Below are 22,488 nucleotides of genomic sequence, written 5' to 3' on the forward strand. Positions count from 1 at the left end.
TCCCGAAAATTTTTAAGCCCACGAAACCTATAGGTTATCGTTTTGGATATACTATACGACTGTGTTCTTATGCTGAGCCCAAAATGTGAGCCCCCCCAGCGTGCCCCCTTCAGGGAATTTTGATAATTTCCTATTTTTCTAGGGATCCTGGGGTCATCAGTTTCCCTCGTACCAAGTTTCAAATTTCTGAGATTTCTGGAAGTGCCTCATTAATTCACGTATTTTTTCATTTTTAAATATTTATATATACATCGCTCCAGCCCGACTTGCTTTTATATATATAGATGAGTGTTACAGTGTGATTGATTACAAGTATGGAACTGGGTGATATAACAAGCCCATTCACATTTCAAGTAGCGGAAGAAGTGTCTCATACTCTGTAGTTGTCTTAAGTAATACAGTCTACGCTGTGCTGCGAATCAGTTCGGTTGTACAGTGTGCACGGTATTTACTTGGTGGTCGCGAGGAGTTTGTTCGTACTTTGTGTCTTGTGAAGTTAGCGTGTGATGGTTGCCGCCAGTGATGGGAGGTCCCTTCTGGATATCTCCAAGTTACCAGTTGAAAAGGAGGTTGAGGTGAAAATGGACGATGTTTCTCTAAATAGTCAATCTAATAATCAAAGGTCTCAAGATCCAATACCTAACAAACAAACCACTCAGAATACTCAAAAGTCGACATCTTTGATTAGTTCGGATGAATACACTCGAGAACATTCTGGTCCTTACATTGTTCTAGTAGAATCTGTAACGGACAAAAATGTTGGAGAGCAGCATCCTATGACCTTAGGTCGTTTATTTTATGATTGAAATTTACCAGTATAATCCATCATACGTAAGGGCAGAAATCGTCTTCAGGTGCAATTTGAGCATGCTACCCAAGCAAATAAATTTCTGAGTCACCCGTTATTAGAATCTATTTGTGCACGGGCATATATTCCAAGCACAAGCATATTCCGTGTTGGTATCATAAGAGGGGATGATAAAAATTTGACTGAGGAATCTATACTCCAACATCTGAAATCTGACTACATTGTTAAATCTGTCCAGAGATTAAAACGTAAAGCGGTTGTTAATGAGGCTATCGAATACCTTCCTACTGGATCAGTAAAAGTAGTTTTCCGATCCCAGCAGTTGCCACGATATGTCTCTCTATATAGTGTCTTTCTGGAGGTAGAACCATTTATCTTTAATCCCATAATTTGTAAAAAATGGCAGCGATACGGCCATACAGTACGTCAGTGTCGTTCGCAAACGTTCCGATGCGGCAAATGCACCTTGTCGCATGCTACGGATAAGTGTACGGAGCAGTATACCAAATGTGCTCATTATAATGGGGACCATCCCACAGGACATGAGTCATGCCCCGAGCACAAACAACAACAGCTTATTAAGAAAATAATGAGCACCGAGCATGTATCTTTTCTTGAGACCAAGTCCAAGATTTCACCACCTAGCTACTGCCCAGCGCAACACCCCCAACAATTTCCTCCTCTTGTTGCTGAACACTCCCCTCCTCCTATTTCAAATCCGAGAAAACGAAAGTTTACTCAGATTATTACTCAATCACCCAGACCGCAACCCGCTCAGGGGTATGATCGAGCCGCACACATGGCTATCCTTCGGGATACCCCTAATCCACTTACTGTCCCTATGAACATCAATGCTCCCCCCCACCCCTTTCACAGCCGCAATTCCCGGCTCCTTTGGCAAATGTAATTTCCCCCTTTCCATCTTCTGACCAGCCACAACGTCCCGTTTATCGCCAAAAAGACGGCTTACAACAGGACATACATAAAATTCTTATCCTCCTACTGCAGGCGGTAGGCGGTCACCCTTCTTTACAGCATGTTATTTACCAATTACGTGACAGGTTAAGTGATATGTTTTCGTTATATGATCAATATCGTCCAATGGAATGCTAGGAGTGTCCTTCATAAGAATGATATTCAGTAAATAATTAATGAAACTCATGCACATGTTATTGCTTTACAGGAAACATAGTTTTCCGAACAAACAAATTATCTACTTCCCGGATATGATCTTGTGCGGTATGATGGCCCGGGGTATGGAGGGGCTGCATTTCTTATTCATTCTACGATCTCATATCAATTATTACCTATACAGTATTACATTCCACATACTTTTCTTGTCGCCATTTCTTATCGGCAACTACACCTTATTAACCTGCATTGCCGCCCGCCCTGATATTTATATTTCGAGTTCGAGTTGGTCTCGCTTTTTCCAACAATTTCATCATTTGTCTCATATCATCTTTGGCGACTTCAATCTGCACCATACAGCATGGGGTGGCATTAGTGATACCCCACGAGGCTCATATCTCCTCATAGCGTCTCAGCAGCATGATCCCCCACTCGCCTCACTGTACCTGGATCCCCACCTAGTGCGGTTGATTTAACATTCTGTCGATCAATCTTGACCCCTATAATTACGCGGTCAAGACTCTCAGATACCTACACCAGCGACCATTATCCCATATGGATTACGTATGGGGTTGGTAGACCCATACAAGACCAGCCCACTTCAATGTCATCCAGCAATGTACGTTCAAAACGATCATTTGATGAACAGACATATATATCTTATAGGCAATATCATCTTCGTCATAGCTCCGAGCGCATCAACACGTACTCTTCCCTTATGTCACTTCTTCATCAGTATCTTGATATCTATCATCCTCCCAAACCATTCGCCTCTTCTACTCCTCGCCCGTTCCAATATATCCATTGGTGGGATAAGGAATGTCACCAATTAATATTAACCCGCAAGGCTTTATTCCGCACATATCGTCGTTCTCTAACGCGAGATAATTATTTACGTTTAAAGAATCATATTGCCAAAACTAAACTTATCTTTAATCAGAAAAGACGTGCTGCGTGGAAGTCGTTCATCTCCTCTCTGAATTCTCATATAATATATGATATTATCAGCTCTGCATTTATGGAACGCTATTCGTACGTTGTCGCGTGCCTCTCAACATCAAGTACATCGAATCATCTCACGTGATATCATCAATAAGTTTCTGCATTCTCTGACCCCCGACTATGTGATACCTTATTTTGAACTTCCCTCGTATAATGTTCGCTCACAGTACTCCACTCTAATTCAACCCATTCAATTAAGTGAAATATCAGCTGTCCTTCATTCCGCCTCTAAATCCACCCCAGGCCCGGACTATATTTCATACACTATGCTCCGGCTCTTACCCTTACGAGCATAAAATGCACTTCTAAATGCTTATAATGATATTTTACTGAATAAGCATATTCCACCGCATTGGACAGAATTGTTTCTGATACCGATCCTCAAACCACAAAAATCTCCAACAGATCCAAACAGTTATCGTGGTATTGTACTTGGATCTAGTATTCGTAAGACATTCTTAAAAGTATTATTACAAAGACTATTATGGACTATTGAGTATTATCAGTTAAAGTTAATACCAGTGGCAGCTCGTGAAATAAGTTTTAGGGGGTTCACAACAACATTTTTGTTCATGTCTCAAATCAGCAAAAAAGTAACATAGGTACATAAATCATTTCACGAAAAGTTTCTTGTACGGTTCCTTCTTCACAAATAATTTGGTAGAACCCCTGTAACCGAGGATAAATTTCATACGATACTAATCTCTTAGTGTAGAACAAAAGTAAAATTCACAATATCTTTACTACACTGCGAATATTGAAGGATGCGAGCACTATTCTTGGTTTTTTTATGAGCGCGAAGTTCACCTGGGTGTTAGTGTAGAACCATACCAAACCCCATGGCCTACCAAGCGACTGCTGCTCAGCCCGGTGGTCTGCAGATTACGAGGTGTCGTGTGGTTAGCACGACGAATCCTCTCGGCCGTTATTCTTGGCTTTTTTGACCTCCATCTCACCTTCAGATAGCTCCTCAATTGTAATAACTTAGGATGAGTGGACCTCGAACCAGCCCTCAGATCCAGGTTAAAATCACGGACCTGGCCGGGAAGCGAACCCGGGGCCTCCGGGTAAGAGGCAGGCACGCTACACCTACACCGCGGGCCGGCTGTCTTAGTGTAGAACAATAGTAAAATTCATAATAGCTTTACTGCACTGCGAAGACTGAAGGATGCGAGCACCATTCCTGGTTTTTAAACAGCAGGAAATTCACCTGGGTATGACAAGAATGTGTGCCGCATTTACCGGTAATTTTTTAAAATAATTATTTCCGGATTGACCCCAATAGTCTCCACATTATCTCGGTTAGTCAGGGTTCTGCTGTATCACATGGTAATTATTCTCATTTTGCAAATTATAGCCACAACTCTAAACAATTTATAGCATGCAGTACAACCAACAACACTAGATCATGCTTATTTAAATGGTAGCATTTAGATTAGCAACTCACGTAAATGCTGATTACTTGTACAGGAAAGCAATCCTTCTGTCCTTCAATCGCGCAAATTTCTCAATCACTTAACGATTGAATACACTGATGTAAAGCAAACTTCTTCCCGCGATTACAAACACCTGTTCACAACGAGCTAGAAAATGCCTATTCAGAATTAGGGTACTAGCTAAATCTGCCGATAATGTAATGCAATAGTAGTTCCTGGGAGGCTGTGGCTAACCGTAATAGGGGAGGTGACGGACCCTTGTGGTCATCTGTAATACTGCCACTGGGTTGAGGGTGGCTCTAGATGACAAGGCACGTACCTTACCGTGCTCTTCGCTAATGGGAATATCAGTGCAGAAAACCATGACGTCATCTGCTTTGCGCATGCGTATAGTCTTCAGCACAATAGCGCATTATCCAGTGTGCTCGCTGCACTGTCAGTCAAAACGAACAACTATCGGTGTAACGGAGCTTCGATATAAGTCGAATGCTTTCGATCGATTGTCGAAATCAGGTCGAAAGAAAGGAAAGTTTTAAATTATTCATGAATGCGTGAATATGTATTAAAACTGGGTGTTCACGTGCTCCTGTGCTCCTGAGAGCCCACCGCCACTGGTTAATACCTAAATATCAATATGCTTTCCTTAAAGGCAAAAGCACCCAAGATCCTATTAATATTTTTACTATTGACCTGCTCCTAGCCAAACATCGAAAGTAAAGTACTCTTTCTATATTATTTAGATATCAAAGGTGCATATGACTCCACTGTCTTTGGGAAAAATTAGCGGCAAAAGGCATACCTCCCGCCTTTATTGTTATCCTGCAAAAATTATATACATATCGCTCATTAAATATTAAATCATCGTATCATCACGTACCCAGCCGCTCTGCTTGTAATGGTTTGCCTCAGGGTGATATATTAAGCGGAATTTTATTTGCCCTTTATATCAGTGAATTGGAACATCTCATTTCACAATATGCCCGAGTACTTATTTATGCAGATGATATAGTTCTTTACACATCGCAAGACAACATTGATGTTGTCCGACAGCTGATGAACCAGGTCATGAGTCACCTGTATATATGGTTTCAAGATAATGGCCTTCAACTATTCATCGAAAAATGTGCGGCAATGATATTTACTCATAAGCGTTCATATGATCACTCTCCCTTTACTTTTGAGGGATATAGTATCCCTCTCACTGCTCATCATAAATACCTTGGCATAATCTTTGATCACAAACTCACCTGGCAACGTCATATTACTTTGATACGTCAAAAAGTTGATGGATTTATCAAAATTCTTAAAACTGTAGTTCGTCGTAACTGGGGCGCCGATCCCAATACTGCTCTTTCCTTATACAAAGCATCTATACGCTCCATTTTTTATTATTCAGCTCACATAATAGACATCGCTTCAGTTACCTCGCTTATTCCACTCAATACCCTCCAATTTCAAGCTTTACGCCTTTGTATTGGAGCACTTAAGACTACCCCAACCAATGCATTATTAGTGGAAACGAGTGAAGTCCCACTTGTGATAAGGCGTTTATTGCTCTCACAAAAATACCTGATTAAAAGGCTTGCTTTTTCATCTTCCCCTTTAATTCGAAAGCTACAGCTCTTACATGACTACTATCAACAATGTCCGCCTAGATCGGGACGCGTGCCAGCTATATATACTGCATATACCATTATAAACAGATTCTGCACTTCGATCCTTAGAACTCCTTCCATACCCATGTATTCTACTCCATTTGCAAGCTTACACTACACACCCACAATAATTTTCTCTCATACACAGTGGCGGTGGGCTCTCAGGAGCACAGGAGCACGTGAACACCTAGTTTTATTACATATTTACGCATTCATTCTTTTCTTTCGACCTGATTTCGACAATCGATCGAAAGCATTCGACAATCGACTTATATCGTAGCTCCGTTACACCGACAGTTGTTCGTTTTGACTGACAGTGCAGCGAGCACACTGGATAATGCGCTATTGTGCTGAAGACTATACGCATGCGCAAAGCAGATGACGTCATGGTTTTCTGCACTGATATTCCCATTAGCGAGGAGCACGGTAAGGTACGTGCCTTGTCGTCTAGAGCCACCCTCAACCCAGTGGCAGTATTACAGTTGACCACAAGGGTCCGCCACCTCCCCTATTATGGTTAGCCTCCCAGGAGCTACTATTGCATTACATTACCGGCAGATTTCGCTAGTACCCTAATTCTGAATAGGCATTTTGGTGTCTATTCAGACTCTTTTCCAGAAAGAGAACTGAATGCAGTGGCGCATATGTATCCCTGCCTAAATAAGACACAGCTGAAGACTGAATAGAAGTATTGTATATGAGAAATGGCTTTCAGAAAGATGATGGGGCCATTTTCATGTCGCAGTTTCTGGTTGACAATGAACTAGATAGGGACACATTTCCACAAGTATGCGAATTACTCCGAATTGTTGTCACAACCCCAATTACGACAGCGGAGCCCGAGAGGTGTTTTTCTACTTTGAATACGAATTAAAACGTTTCTGAGGAACACCATGACTGGAGAACGACTGTCAGCGCTGGCTATGCTTGCTATTGAGAAGAGATTTGTCAACATCATCAGTGACTTCAATCGTAAAGTGATTGAGAAATTTTCGCGATTGAAGGACAGAAGGATTGCTTTCCTGTACAAATAATCAGCATTTACGTGAGTTGCTAATCTAAATCCTATCATTTAAATAAGCATGATCTAGTATTGTTGGTTGTACTGCATGCTAAATTGTTTAGAGTACCGGTAGTGGCTATAATTTGCAAAATGAGAATAATTACCATGTGAAACAGTAGAACCTGACTAACCGAGATAATGTGGAGACTATTGGGGTCAATTCGGAAATAATTATTTTAAAAAAATTTACCGGTAAATGCGGTACACATTTCTTCTATGCTTCTCGTCATATCCAGGTGAACTTCGTGCTGTTTAAAAACCAGGAATAGTGCTCGCATCCTTCAGTGTTCGCAGTGCAGTAAAGCTATTATGAATTTTGCTACTGTTCTACACTAAGACAGCCTGCCCGCGGTGTAGGGGTAGCGTGCCTTCCTCTTACCCGGAGGTCCCGGGTTCGATTCCCGGCCAGGCCAGGGATTTTAACCTGGATCTGAGGGTTGGTTCGAGGTCCACTCAGTCTACGTGATTACAATTGAGGAGCTATCTGACGGTGAGATGGCGGTCAAAAAAGCCAAGAATAACGGCCGAGAGGATTCGTCGTGCTAACCACACGACACCTCGTAATCTGCAGACCACCGGGCTGAGCAGCAGTCGCTTGGTAGGCCATGAGGTTTGGTTTGGTTCTACACTAACACCCAGGTGAAATTCGTGCTGTTTGAAAACCAAGAATAGTACTCGCATCCTTCAATAATCTCAGTGTAGTAAAGTTATTGTGAATTTTACTTTTGTTCTACACTAACAAATTAGTCTCGTATAAAATTTATCCTCGGTTACAGGGGTTCTACCAAAGTATTTGTGAAGAAGGAACCGTACAAGGAACTGTTAGTGAAATGATTTATGTACCTATGTTACTTTTTTGCTGATTTGAGACATGAACAAAAATGTTGTGAATCCCCTAAAAATTTTGTCACGAGCCGCCACTGCTCATACATCTTTATTAACAGGATCGTCAGCTAACGCTGATTGCGCCTACCCCATGTCAAAAAGAATGCGCATATCTCCCTCTGTTATCGGTGTAGACTTTTACACAGATGGGGCAAAACAACCCCAAGGAGTCGGTGCTGCTTTTGTTATTAGAGACTCCAACACAATTGAACGTTTTCATCTTCCGACTACTTTCTCCATCTTTTCTGCAGAGTTATTTGACATTCAATAAACATTAATTTACATACAACAACATTCCTTGCCAAAAGCTACTATTTATACCGACGCTAAAAGTGTATTACAGGCATTATCCTCTGTTACTCCATCCTTAAATTTATATATTTATACTGTTAAATCCCTACTTTATCACCTTGAACAAAATGGCATATATATTACACTCGTATGGATACCGGGACATTCCAATATTCTTGGTAATGATCTAGCGGACACTGCTGCTAAAGAAGCTAGTCGACTCCCCACGCCCCCTCTCACAGTAGCTATACCCCCTCTTGATTTCTATCCCAGTCTTAAGGACATGGCCTACAGCTCCTGGCAAAATGACTGGAATCAAACTGCACGTTCTAGAGGCACGTATTATTATCAACTACAACCACATATTACCACAAAACCCCGGTTTGCCGAGGGTTCATACACACGTCGACATATCACTAACATAATTCGATTACGTTTCCATCATTCCCTTACGCCGCAATACAAGTTTCGTTTAGTTAATCATCCTAACTGTGTATGTGGTGAATTAGAAGGGGATAGTAACCATCTCATTTTTCAATGTCCTCTCTATTCTGCACCCCGGCGTAAGTTACTCGCTAGCCTGACACGAATGAAAATTCCCTTTCCTACAAGTCTTACTTGTCTACTAGTTGATCTCTCATCTGATATCATTGCAGTTCTTAATCAATTTATTGACGATGCTCATTTGACCCTCTAATCATTCCACGCTTTTGGTCCTTTAATTACATATTTCGCTGGTATATACGTTTATTCACTCATTTTCATTTTATCTTAGTTTTCATTTGGCTCCCGTTATACTTCACTTTAGTTGCTACAGCTTGTCTTGCTACCTTCCACAGCTACAGTCTTTTGTTACTCCCGTTCCTCGTGCTTCAAACATTACTATACGTAATTCCGGTACATTCGTCTTTCACCAACTAAATCAGAACATTGCGCACTACTGTTTTTAGGATAGTATTCTCATTTCTGCACTAAATTCTCTGGTATAGGCCTATACCTCAACTCCTCCATATTCCTTCAATTAATACTCCCATTAGCTTTAATTTTTTCCTTTCTCCCTACTACATTTTTTCTAAGTGTTTGTCTATCCCAATTGTAGGCCCGGTGTTGTGTTTGAGTAGTAGACAAGTCGCCAAGACTGGCCACTTCGGCGTGAAGTTTACTACCTTTATGTCCCTGTGCTTTTTTCTGTGTCACACACCCTTATTTTCCCCCTTCTCACCTGCTTTCCATTGTTACGTTCCATACAAGAATTTACATGACATGTTCGCAGCTCGATCATATTTACTGGTGCTCCATATATTTTGTTCTCTCCACAAGTTTATACCTATCATTATTGCGTGCTGTTCTGGCTTCCATCTTTGAATCCAGTGCAAGTTTTGGTTGTATGTGAACAGTGAACCCTTAGACTGCTTCAAGACATAAGTTTTTTCAACCCTCTATAATATGTGCAAAATGCACATATCCTATGTTTTTTGGACTCTGTTTGGCGTGTGATCTCCTTTTTATACGCATAGTGGCTGGACGACAGTAAAAAGAGTCCATAAGTATCAAGAAGAAGAAGAAGAAGAAGTAGAAGAAGAAGAAGAAGTCTTCAGTAATACATCCTTTCCTAAATTCAGCCTGTTCTACTGACTGTTAGAAATCAAATTTGTACTTCAAAAGTTTGTTTCAAGTGGTTGAACAACATTCAAATATCCGGTTTTGTTTTGAAGTGGCTGGTATGTTGTTAAATAAGGCCAATTCTGCAGCTTATTCCGTTAAGAAAGTTACGGATTTTCTTCATTGAGGAATTGTGATTTATGTCTTTTTACACTGCGTCCACAACCTCTAACATATTGTCGGTAATGTTCAAGTTAAATAATGTACATTTGCTAAATGTATAGATCTCAAGTGAGAATATTAGAAGTTAATATTAATCCTTCTCAGTTTCAGCATTCTACATATTTTTAATATTTAAAATTATTAGTTTTCTTAAATTTTATTTTTAATTTAGCATTAAAAACGAATACGCATATAACTAGCATGCTTTTTAGAAAACTCCCAGCCTTTGCGTTGCAAGTGCCTGGAAGTTGTGTGTAGTAGCAATCTATCATGTATCTAAATTTTGTGGAATGAGGATTTTTTTTCTGAAGAGCATCGCAGATGAAGAAATGCGGATGGTAGTTAGACAAAAAATTGCAATATTTAGTGTGTAATTTTAATTACCGATATTGTTTTGCTGTGTTATTTACCTCTGTGTGCAATTTTATAGTGAGGCTGTGAATGTTGAGTTGTTCATTACTCTGTATGATGCGACATATGGAAATAGGGTTCAAATTCTTGAGAGGTTTCCATTTAGGATATCTGTATCTTGTTTTATCAGTGTTGTTATGGAGATTCTTCTGTATCACATCAATACCCCGCAGCAGCTATTTCTGGTATTTTTTGTGATGATTTAGGTTATTGTCGGCTGTCTTTCTGATTTATTGCTGTGTAAAAGATTTTCAGGAGTGAGTGGTGGTAAGATTGCATGGGGTCGAATACTAGTATCTGCAGCCCTGAAAAACGTTTCCGTGGTTTCCCCATTTTATCATTAATTAACCTTAATTAATGCCACTGCATACCTAATCTTAACCCTTTACCTTGGAGTTGTTAGTGCAACATTAAACTGCTTTCAGGAATGGAAGAACAATCTTCAGGAATAAATTCTGGCTGTAGAAACTGTAAACGGTAATCAGAACAAGTAAACACGGCACATTTCAGTATTGTCCCCTACATTAAAATATATAAAATACAAATGAGCATAGTTTCCTGAATAGATATGTATTTACATAGAAATGTATTCCCTGGCAATGTGTATGAATCTAAAAAATTAGCCACAGGAACGAAGCTTGTATTACCTGTAGGAGAAATTGTAGTATTCATTGTTTGTGCAGTATGTTTACATTTACAGTAAAATATCACAAAGTGACTAATGAACACTGCAATTGGGTGAAATGAATTCTCTGGGGCACTACTCGAGGTATTCAACATATAAAGTTAAAAATTTCATGATTTTCCCGTATTGAATAGAGAAACACACAATATTAAACAGAAGGAAGATTCCACCTTTCAATACTCCGTTGTTAAGTTGTGATCACTGTGTTAGTTGTTTTTAGACATTTATGACTTAATTTTTGCACTGCTTTGCCAATTGGCTGATGATGACACTTCAAATGTGTTGAAACCTGTCCCAAACGAACAAGTTGTAACCTCTATTTGGTTCAACTTAAAACGGAGTATTGAAAGGTGGATCCTTCCTTCTGTTTAATATTGTGTGTATTCAACATAGACAATTTTCGTACCACCTGCGAAACAATAAAAACTGCTTAACATTTAAACCACTCGTTCGACATGGAACTCCCTACAAAGGGCTCTCTGTTAAACACCACTTGGCTGTGTCATTAGACATGACATGCATAGAAAAATAAAGAAAAGGCACTTAAGTAAAGTTTGCTGGCATTGTTCGATGAAATGAGCTGATAGCAGTATTGTATAAACTTTTGTCTTCATTTCAACAGAATTTTCTTCATTTTCCATTTCCAGTCTTCTGGGTAGAAATGTGAATCATGAACCTCCTCAGTTTTTGTCTCTCCACCACTCCTTTCCTTCCTCAAATATTTTTTCTAATTTTACTCCACTCTTCTCTGTACTCTCCTTACCGTATCAATTCACCCCTTTCTGGGCATTCTCCGATGTCATTCTCCTATGACTTTCTCTGTAAATACTTACTGTGGAACTCTATCCTCTTCCATTCTCATCATGTGTCCATACCATTTCAGCTTATGTGTCTCTATCTTGCCTTTCAGTTCAGGGAATCCAATTCACTCCCTCATTTCTATATTTCTGACTTTATCCCTTTATGCCCTCCCTATTATTTCTCTAAATAATTTCATCTTGGCCTCTTGCATTCTGCGTTCATCATGTATTTTTGTTGTCCATGGTGTGTAATACATTGGATGCAAAATTTTCTTGCATTCTGTTGGATGTCCCAGTTACAGACTATACATCTCACACATTGGTAAAACTCATTGGCTTGTTCAAGTCTCTATCCAGTTTCTTAATTTATTTTCCCATCTTCTTCAATTATTCTCCCTGAATACTTGATGCTTTCCACAACTTCTAATGGTCTTCCATTTACTTCAATATTCCCAATTCCTTCTCTATTACCTCTCGTCACCACTACTATTGTACTCTTTTCCACACTGATTTTCGTTCCATATTCCTCCATCTCCTGATTCCTTACATTATCTTGTTCTTGTCCTTCCATTTCATCTTCTCCACTTATTACTGTCTTATCTGCAAAGAGTGAGACCTTTGCCTCCTTGGTTCTCATTTTTTTGTCGTATACTCTTATGGATTTCATCAATGATTGTAATTAATTTTGGAGGGGATAAAACACATCCATTTTGAAGTTCTGTTTCTACTTTGAACCAGTTTGTTTGTCCTATCTTAGTATTCATACTACTTACTCACTTTTCGTTCATGGCTTTTATAATATGTTCTTCACCTCTCCCTGCCTTCTTTTTTATCAATGAATCTGAGACCACTTGCCATGGTACACTGACATATGCCTTCTCATTATCAATAAATATCATCACTGAATCCAGCCTAAATTCCCATCTGTTCTCCGTCACGTTCTTTAGGTTGAACAGATTAAAAACTTTTAAAATTATGTTTACGCTGAGTAAGGAGTATTACACCATATGTAAGTGAAACACAGATAATAACTGGTGCCAAGAAAAACAGAGTTTGAAGCCTTTTAAATGCCGTGTTATCAGAAGTTCTTGAAGATCATTTTGATAGAACATGTCTCAAATAAAGAGATAGTGAATAAGCTTAATGAGAGGAGAATGGTTTGAGAGAATTTGATCCTGGGAAGAAAACTTTTGATAGAACACATCTCAAAGAACTGTGAACTTGTTCAGTTAGTTTTGAAGCCGATTGCAAAGGATAAAAATGGTAGGAAGATTCCAGTATATGGATCCCAGTGATCAGAGTGATATGCAAACCGTACAGTCAATAAATTTTCAAGAAAGGTCATCTTGTTGCAGTTTCAGTTGCATATAAAACTGTATGTTAGATAGCTATTAATACGATATACCCTGATGGCTGATATACTTCTGAGGAATGCTGGAAATTTGAAAGGATCGAACATTTATTTGAAGGCTGAGATAGAGAAAGAAGACAGGATGCGGTTGGATGTCTATAAGTGGCATATGTGGCGTGCTAGAGCACAGGGATTGCGAGTCAAGATAGTGGGGAGGTGTCTGGTAACTTCAGGCAGAAATTGGTCGCGATCGTGGACACAGGAGGAACTGCTGAGGATGGAAAAATGTGAGGAGGAAATGAGTTGCAGAAATCGAGAGCAGTGCGACATCAATACGGAGAAGGAAGAGAGAAGAGGGGACTGCGGTGTCAGCGGGCAGGTAGTGAAGACAGCATAGTCCTTGGTGAGTCAGAACCGCCCAGGAAGGAGTGAATCAACAAGTAGGACACTAGACCGTAGTGAAGTGGATACAGGTAGTGAAGAGGTGACGGGAAGGGAAAGGAGTCAGGGTAGTGACTCAACCTCCCCGAATAGGAGTAATGCAGAAATAAACCTGGAGAGAAAGCAGGCATTAAATAAGGCGAGATCCTTAAGTTTAAAAGATCTATGGGGTGGGAAAAAAGGCTCTGGCACGGAAAAGGGGAAGGATGGGGGTGAGAGGAAAGAGAGGGATGGGGTGGAGCCAAAAGGAAGAATCACGAGAAGTAAGGGGGGAAGTGGTGAAATGCAGAAGTATAGGGAGGGAGGGGGAGGAAATAAATAACTAGATATGGTGATAGGGATGCTGAATATTGAGGGGTTGATGGGGAAGTTAGGGAATAAGGAAATTGTGGATTTAGTGAAAGATTTTGAGATTATTGCTCTAGTAGAGACGTGGTTAGGAAAGGGGGTTGAAATTACATGGGACTGTTATAGAGTAGTTAACGTGTTAAGGAAAAAAATAGGGAAGAGGGGCCGAAACCCAGGGGGCATAGTAGTTTTAATAAGAAATGAGATAGCTGAATGGGTGGAGACGTTACAGACTAGGGTAGAAGGGGTGGTGTGGTTGAGAGTAAAAATGGGGAAGGGGGCAGCGGAAGCAATTTGTCTGTCACTGCTTTATAATCATCCGAGCGATTCAGTGTATGCAAATAAACATTTTTTTGACGAATTGATTGAAGAAATAAACACAATTAAAGGAATGTATGTAGAAGATGGGATGATTTTATTGGGGGATTGGAATGCGAGAGTGAGCAATAGAGTACCGGTATACGGCAAAGAAGTAAAAGTAGACGGGGTACTGCAAAGGAAGAGTAAGGATAATGTTGTAAATAGTTATGGAGAAAGGTTATTAGAGTTATGTGCTCTAGAACATTTATTTATTTTAAATGGGTGGATGAAGGGGGATAGTGTGGGAGATTTGACGTATATTACAACAAATGGAGGGAGTGTGGTGGACATAGGAATAAGCTCAGAGATAGCGTTAAGGAAAATAATAAGTTTTGAGGTGTTAGAATATGGGTTGACAGAACATATGCCTATCAAAATAAAATTGAGAACTTTGGTTGCTGATGAGAAGGGAAAGATGGAGGAAAGTAAGGAGAGGTATAGGAATGGAGGATGGAAGTATGTATGGGATGATAATACTAAAGAGAAATTAAGACGGCATTTGAAAGAGGAGGGAGATATATTAAGGGTAGGAATTGAAAGGGCGGTAGAAGGGAATGATATGGATAACGTGCTAAAATTAATTGAACTCCCTGTATGGAGGGTGGGGAAGAAAGTGTGGAGAAGGGTAGAGGGAAGAAAGAATAACATGAATGGATGGTTTAATGAAGACTGTAGGAGAAAACGTGAGGTTGTAATGAGAGCCCTAGCAGAGTTTAGGAAGGAGGGTGTGCAAGAAAAAAGGAAGAAATATTGTAAATTGAGAAGGGAATATAAGGAGGTATTGAATGAGAAGAAAAGAGGGTGGAAGGAGGCGGAAGCTGAAAAAATAAATATATATTGTAGAGAGAAGAAATTTGAGAGGATTTGGGAGTCAATAAACAAGATCAGAAGAACGAAACCGGAGGGGAAGGGGGATAAAATAGGAGAAAACGAGTGGGTTAGGCATTTTAAAAGGCTTTTAGAAGGGGAGAGGAAATTGGGTAGAGAAATAGACAAGTCACAAATTGGAAGGGAACTGGAAGTAGGCATTACAATATTGGATGGGGAGATAACAAGGCAGGAGGTAATTACAGTATTAAAAAATGCTAGACCCGATGCTCCAGGAGGTGTGAATGGTATTTCCAATACTGTATGGAAAGAGGTAGGGGCAAATGAACCGATGTTGAGAGGGATTGTGAAATTCTTTAATAGGTTGCTGGAAACAGGAAACTTTCCTAGAGAATGGAGGAAGGGGGTATTATGCCCTATTTATAAAAATAAAGGAGCTAGTAGTGATCCAAACAACTATAGAGGAATTACACTCCTAGACTCGCTGTCAAAGGTGTACACAGGGGTTTTGGCGAATAGGATAACAAATTAGGCGGAACAGTACGGTAGGATATCTGAGTTCCAAAATGGATTTAGGAAAGGATGTAATACAGTTGATAATGTTTGGATTCTGGACACTTTGATTACAAAGTATGTGAGGATAGCAGGGCGTAAATTATTTATAGCAGCGATTGACTTAGAAAAAGCCTTTGATACGGTCAGTAGGGAGGCGCTATTTTTGAGATTAGGGGAGGTTGGAATGTCGAAAAAATTGAGGGTGGCAATTGAAACTATTTATGAAGAAGTGTTTGTGATGATTAAATTGCAGGATGGAAGTTTGAGTGTTTTGAATCGAAAAGCGGGGTGAGACAGGGATGTAAGCTATCCCTGATATTATTTATATTATTTATAAATAATATTTTAGAGGGTCATGGTGGAGAAGCATGGCAATGCCCTTGGGTAGGGAAAATGGAGGTTCCGGGGTTGCTATTCGCGGATGACCTATTGATTTTGGCTTTGATGGCAAATGGGCTGCAGAAAGGGTTGACAAGGTAGTTGAATATACTAGGAAATGGTCTCTCAGAGTAAATGTAAGAAAGACTCAGATAATGGTGTGTAGGAAAAGGGGTGGGAGAAAGAATAAGGAAGTCTAGAGGCTGGAGCAGGAAGAAATTAAACAAGGGGGAAAAATTGAGTACCTAGGTGTAATAGTTAGAATGCTTCTTGGAAAAATCAGTGTAAGAAGGCAAAACTTAAAGGAAGAGGAGCGCTTGCTGTAGTAGGGGTATTAGAAAAGAAATTTCCAGACGTTAAATACAAAATTCAGAAAATGGTGTTTAAATCACTGGTAATGGGCAAAATGCTATTTGGGGTTGAAGTATGGGGAATGGAGGAAGACAGGAGTGAACTAAACCAGGTGGTGGCGAAATTTAGCAAGATCATGATGGACCTACCGAATTGTACAGCCAATGCCGGGGCCAGATTAGTCTTTTAGAGGTTGAAATAGCTAAGAGGGTGTTCAAGTACTGGATTAGATTGGAGGAAGGGAAGGGTGGTGCGTAAGTGCAAGAAACGTTTAATTTTCAGAAAGGTATGACGAATGAAGGTTACTGGGTGAATAAGTGCAAAAAATGGTTACAAAAGATTGGATTGGGGATATATGGAGAGGTCTGGGGGGATGGTAGGAATAAATGGGTATGGGAAAGGATAAAGGGAAGACTACTAGATATTGAAAGACAGAGCTTAATAGGGGAATGTAGAGAGAGAGTCTCTTTATCAGTATTAAATATATTGGTGGAAGTAATAAACCCGAAAACGGAGTTAGAGGGTAGAAGGGATAAGAGAGGTTTGTATTGGTGGCTATTGGGTGTTCCGAGGAATAGGGGATGGGTAGGTAGTGAGAATAGGGATAGATGTGTGTTATGTGGAGAGAAGTGGGAGGACCTGCATATTTTTAATCAATGCCGACCTTTGGCAGAGATAAAGATCAAACTACTAAGTAAGGAGCGGAATATTGTAGGGGAAAGCTATAAGATACATCTTGGTTATGTAGAGAGTGGGAGAAAGGAACGAATATAGCGAAGTTCTTAAATGTGGCCAGAGCTATATTTATAAAGAAATTGAGGGAGTAACAGGGGTTGTGCAGATAATGTGGTTCGTGCTGAGGGAGAAAGGGGGAAGGCATTCTGCTCAGAGAAATGGATATCCGCCCTGAGCAAATGCGAGAAGGGTATCATGGTAATCATGATATCAGAAGAGGGGGCTGTAGTGTTAGGGGAAAGGGGGAGAGCACCTTGCCCCGTGGAAAGGTGATCCGCCTGGGGCAAAGGGAAAGCCTGAGAAAATTAGGTAAGTGTTGAGAAAAGGGGATGTTGAGTAGGTTTGAGGGTAGTGTAAAGCATAGGTGGAAGTAAAAAATAAAAAATAAAAAATAAATAAATAAAACAAAAAAAAAAGTGAGTTGACTGAGTGAACTAATGGACTTGGAATGGAGTACTGTCTGATGGTGTGTAAATGAGGAGTGAAAAAAAAAAGGGATTGTTTAAGTGTATTTGTGTGAGGAGGGAGTATAAAGAAGGTATATGTGATAGAATTGAGATAGATTAAGTGGGAATGTAGTTAAGGAGAAAATTTTGGCAGTATGGAAATTATGAAAGTAGGTCATAAAAAAAAATTTAAATGGTGTAGATGCCTTGATGAGGGGTGTAAAATTGAGGGATTCTTGATGTTTATGTATTAAGTTTAAGAGGATGGAAGAAATGGGATCTAACAGTTTGATGTAATTGAGGTGTTGTAGACTGAGAAGACGGAGTGAACTAATGGATTTGGAATGGAAACTGTTTGTTTGTGTGTAAGTGAAATGTTAAAAAAAGTCAAATTGTTTGAAGTGCGATGTAAAATGATTGTTAGTTGATGTTTAAGTATGAAGCTTAATAAGGTGAGACGGTTTGATATGTGAAGTGTGGTACGGTAGGTGGAGAAGACTGAGTGAATAATGGACTTCGAATGAAAAAAGTTTGTCTGTGTAAAAAAAAAAAAAGTCTTAATTGTTTTTAGGTGCATTGATGAGGGATGTTAAATGGTTGTTAGCTGATGTTTAGAGACGGTTTGATATGTGAAGTGTGGTACGGTAGGTGGAGAAGACTGAGTGAACAAATGGACTTCGAATAAAAAAAGTTTGTCTGTGTAAAAAAAAAAAAAAAAGTCTTAATTGTTTTTAGGTGCGTTGATGAGGGATGTTAAATGGTTGTTAGCTGATGTTTAAGTCTTAAGTTTTATAAGGTGAGATGTAGAGAGCGGGAGTATTGCGTGAGAGGTGAGGGTGACGTATCAAGGGAAGAGGGAGGGGTGGGGACTTGACCCCACTCCAAAGAAGTTAGACTTGAGCATGTCTGCACGGAAAGGAAAAGGATAGCGAAGGTAGTGTGCTGACAATGGACAAGAGTATGTGTGACGTACATAGCGGAAGTGTGTTGCAGGCCACTTGTTGGGTCTGGTTTCAGCCAGGGTGGCTTGTAACACATGATAAGGAAAGGAACACAGTGTTTGTCAGCGAGGGTCAGTGGGATACGATACCAGTTCTCACATGGCAAGGCTGGTGGCTGCTGTAGACGGGTTGGTGGGCGTGTGTTCCATGCCAGGGCTGTTGTAGCGACCAGTCTAATTAATTTTTTAAATTATTTTTTTAGGTGGTAGTCAGGGGTTGGGCTTTGGGTAGTTAGTAGTGCGGTATCGTCCTGCATGTGTGCTGGCTATCCGCGTACGTGTGGGATGATACTGAGTAGATGTAGAGGTAGTAAATGTAGTTAAGTAGTTTTAAGAGGGATGTAGTTGCTATTATTGCTTGTTTTCATTTGTTTCGCTCTGTCTGTCTTTATTGCCTGTAAGCCGATGGTGTACACTAGGGTGGGCAATAAAGATATGTATTATTATTATTATTATTATTATTATTATTATTATTATTAATACGATATAAGGTGTCATGTAATACTTTTTTTGTTTGCTATTGGCTTTACGTTGCACCAACACAGATATGTCTTATGGCGACGATTGGACAGAAAAGGGCTGGGATTGGGAAGGAAGCGGCCGTGGCCTTAATAAAGGTACAGCCCCAACATTTGCCTGGTGTGAAAATGGGAAACCACGGAAAACCATCTTCAGGACTGCCAACAGTGGGGTTCGAACCCACTATCTCCTGAATACTGGATACTGTCCGCACTTAAGCGACTGCAGCTATCAAGCTTGGTCATGTAATACCAGGGGTCCTTTGACTATGATCTTGATATCGACAGATAAGTTAAATTATATATCCTATGGAAGTGATCACTGTTTTTGAAATCATATAAAACTGCAGGTCCTTAGCTTTGATTGAAGTATCTGTCATAGAAAACTTGAGGTCCTATAGGTATGATCATAATATCAACTGTAATGTAAAATTTTGGGTTTTTTGGTATGATCATAATATAGATGGTCATATAAAATGACACGATTGTTGCTTAGTTTGTTGACAAACACCATAAGTATCAATGACATCAATAAGGGAATATATTTTTCTGGGTTATATTTCAGTCTAAGGTCAGTGGAAGTAATCAACCATACCAGTACCTTCTAACTACTTCAGTTTAAAGTGCAAAATGGACCTGGAAGCAAAGATCAAAGAGGAACCAGCCTGGCTTGAAGGAAAAACAACTGCATCACCTGTAAGTCTCATTCCAGATAACTTTATAGAGGTCAGAAATTAACCCTTAATAGCTGAATAAGTTTGGCAGGGGCATAATTTTCTATGTGCTTCCTCAGTATTAACACCAGCAGTCACCAATTGCTGAATGAGCATCTATGCGTAGTACAACTCTGTTTTGCTTATTTGTCTGGGAATACACCACAACGCATTACACAAAGCTGCCAACTCTTAGGAACTTAAGGTTGGGCTTGGATTAGTCTGTACGTTTTACTGTCAGTATCGAAATTCCTTTGGTTTAGGGGTTGCACTTTTTATTTTTCCCCTCTGATTAAAATAGAGGATGGTTGGCCAATTGTACTTTAAAAAACTAATATCCTCCTACACTACTGCACCAGTATTAGCACCACATGTTAAAAATTATTACTCCTACCATAATTAGTGTAGAAGAAGTTAAATCACAAATCTTTCATTAGTGTTTTTGAGCCTGGATACACCAGTCTGCTAAACGAAATGTCAACACAGGTGTGATTATTCTGGGTTACCCTCACATCCACAATGTGCTGGAAGATATTATGTGTTTTAAGGAACGAGCAGATTTGCCTATGACATACGAGGGATGAAATAGCTCAAAATCTGAATGTACGTTCTCTCAAAATAAGTATTTTGCTCAGATGTTGAATTCTTCTAGAAAGACAGAATAGTGATTAGTTCATTTTATTCCTCAAATACAGGTCAGATTCTATGTTATATAGAGAACCATGTCTGAGAATGATTTCTTTTATATGCCCCTTGTTAGTGGGCTCTGACACTTTAAGGACTTAAGGCACATTAAACAGATTTTTTTTCTTTCCTCTTTGTCATTATTTCGCTGTCCTTTTTGTGCATCCTTTTCATCCATTCCTTAGTTCGGCTACTCTTCTCTTCTGTATTGAATGTGTTATGTTGGCATATTCTAGAACTTGTTACTTTAATTCAATTTTATTAGTTACTTAATTTACATGAGAACATAAGCTTTTAATCACAGTCCCTCCCCCCTGTAGTGCTGACAAGGTTTTATGAATCTATGAGTGAAATTTAAATGTCTCGTAGTAGATCATAAAAGATCTTCTGAAACTGCAGATATTAACTCCAACACTGCTGATTCTCCACTGACGGTGTCCTCATCCCCTCAGCTCCTCACAGAATAATAGATATCATGCTTATAGTAGTGCAATATTTCATTTCTAGCTGCTTTGACTTTGGGTTACATCACATCTTTCACTGTTATATGACTGTGATAAGTCTGCTTCTTTCATGTTTATGTTTTTTATTTTACACTTGGAAGCATTGAAATATGCTGTTTCAAACAGAACTGTATTAATGTTTTATGTAGCCCCTGTGATCTCAGCAAAACCATAGTAGAGAATGTGATTCCATTATTTCAAGTAATATTAATCTGTCTATAAACAAACTCTATGCTGAGAACAAAAAATCATATAGAAATGTAACGCTTCTAATTGGTTCAGACAACTTTTATCATTTGATTGATATGATTGAACATATGAAAACAGTTCATACAATTTAGTGTTTATGCCTATGGCTGCGTCCTTCCAAATTCTGTGTGAGATAGCCCCCATTCCATCTCTGGTATTATATCTTCTGGTATGGCTAGAAAACGTTTGGCATTTTATATTTTGTTCTCAGTCTCATCCTTTCTCTGACATAAGGAGTGAGCAAGAATAGTAACACCATTCTCAGTACAGCCTTTGGTTATAACAATCCTCTGCTGGTAGAAATCTTCCTTAAACATTAGTGAAATTGTAAAAGTAACTGTAATACTGGAAATGAATGAATTAACATGCTCATTTGTTGGTGACTGTATTTGTAGATGTGTGTTATGAGCATACCTAATATTTCTTATTTTCCATAGGAAAATTTTGAACATGTATCAGAAGTGATAGCTCTGAAAGAAGAAGTTAAATCAGAGTTAACCGAGCCAGAGTCATTGCAGGAAGACTCTCTTGAGGTAATGTATATAATTTGATAATCCATCGTCAGATAATGGAAATGGGTAGAAAATAGCTCAACAGATACCAGGGTTTGATCCATCTTTTTAGTCCACATGATTGATAGTCCTACCGATAATATACTTTTTTATGAGATTGACTGTTTACATATCTAGTTTTCACTTTTCCTTCAAGTTGTTCCACGATCTTGCGTTATGAATTGTGCAGCAGTTAGGATTATTCCAAAGAACTCTACTGTATGTCATTTGGTAGCTGGTATCATTCCTACTAATACTTTTGAATTCGTTAATTAGTTTTGAACACAAAGTAGCTGGAAGGTACATTCTTTTGTTACTGTTACAGAATATTTTACTAGTCGTTTCCAAATGAAACACCTTTGTTATCTTATTGATTATATTAATTATTGTTTTCAAAATAATAATTTATTGATACAAGTTGCAGGTGATATGCTTGTTTACTGTGATTATTCGCTTGTATACTACACACATTGTAGCCATCTCTTG

General features: G+C 39.3%; 1 long non-coding RNA gene across 1 annotated transcript in view; it reads left to right on the top strand.

The window, feature by feature from the left end:
* The first annotated feature begins 10,075 nt into the window (after positions 1 to 10,075).
* The window catches only part of LOC137503122 (uncharacterized), a 29,672-nt gene continuing 17,259 nt past the window's right edge, over positions 10,076 to 22,488 (top strand). Inside the window, exons 1-3 of the long non-coding RNA XR_011019062.1 lie at positions 10,076 to 10,115; positions 19,868 to 19,998; positions 21,889 to 21,984. This is a non-coding gene — a long non-coding RNA (uncharacterized lncRNA). The remainder of the gene's footprint in view (positions 10,116 to 19,867; positions 19,999 to 21,888; positions 21,985 to 22,488) is intronic.

The sequence above is a fragment of the Anabrus simplex genome, chromosome X, assembly GCF_040414725.1.
Source record: "Anabrus simplex isolate iqAnaSimp1 chromosome X, ASM4041472v1, whole genome shotgun sequence".
Taxonomy (NCBI): Eukaryota; Metazoa; Arthropoda; class Insecta; order Orthoptera; family Tettigoniidae; genus Anabrus; species Anabrus simplex.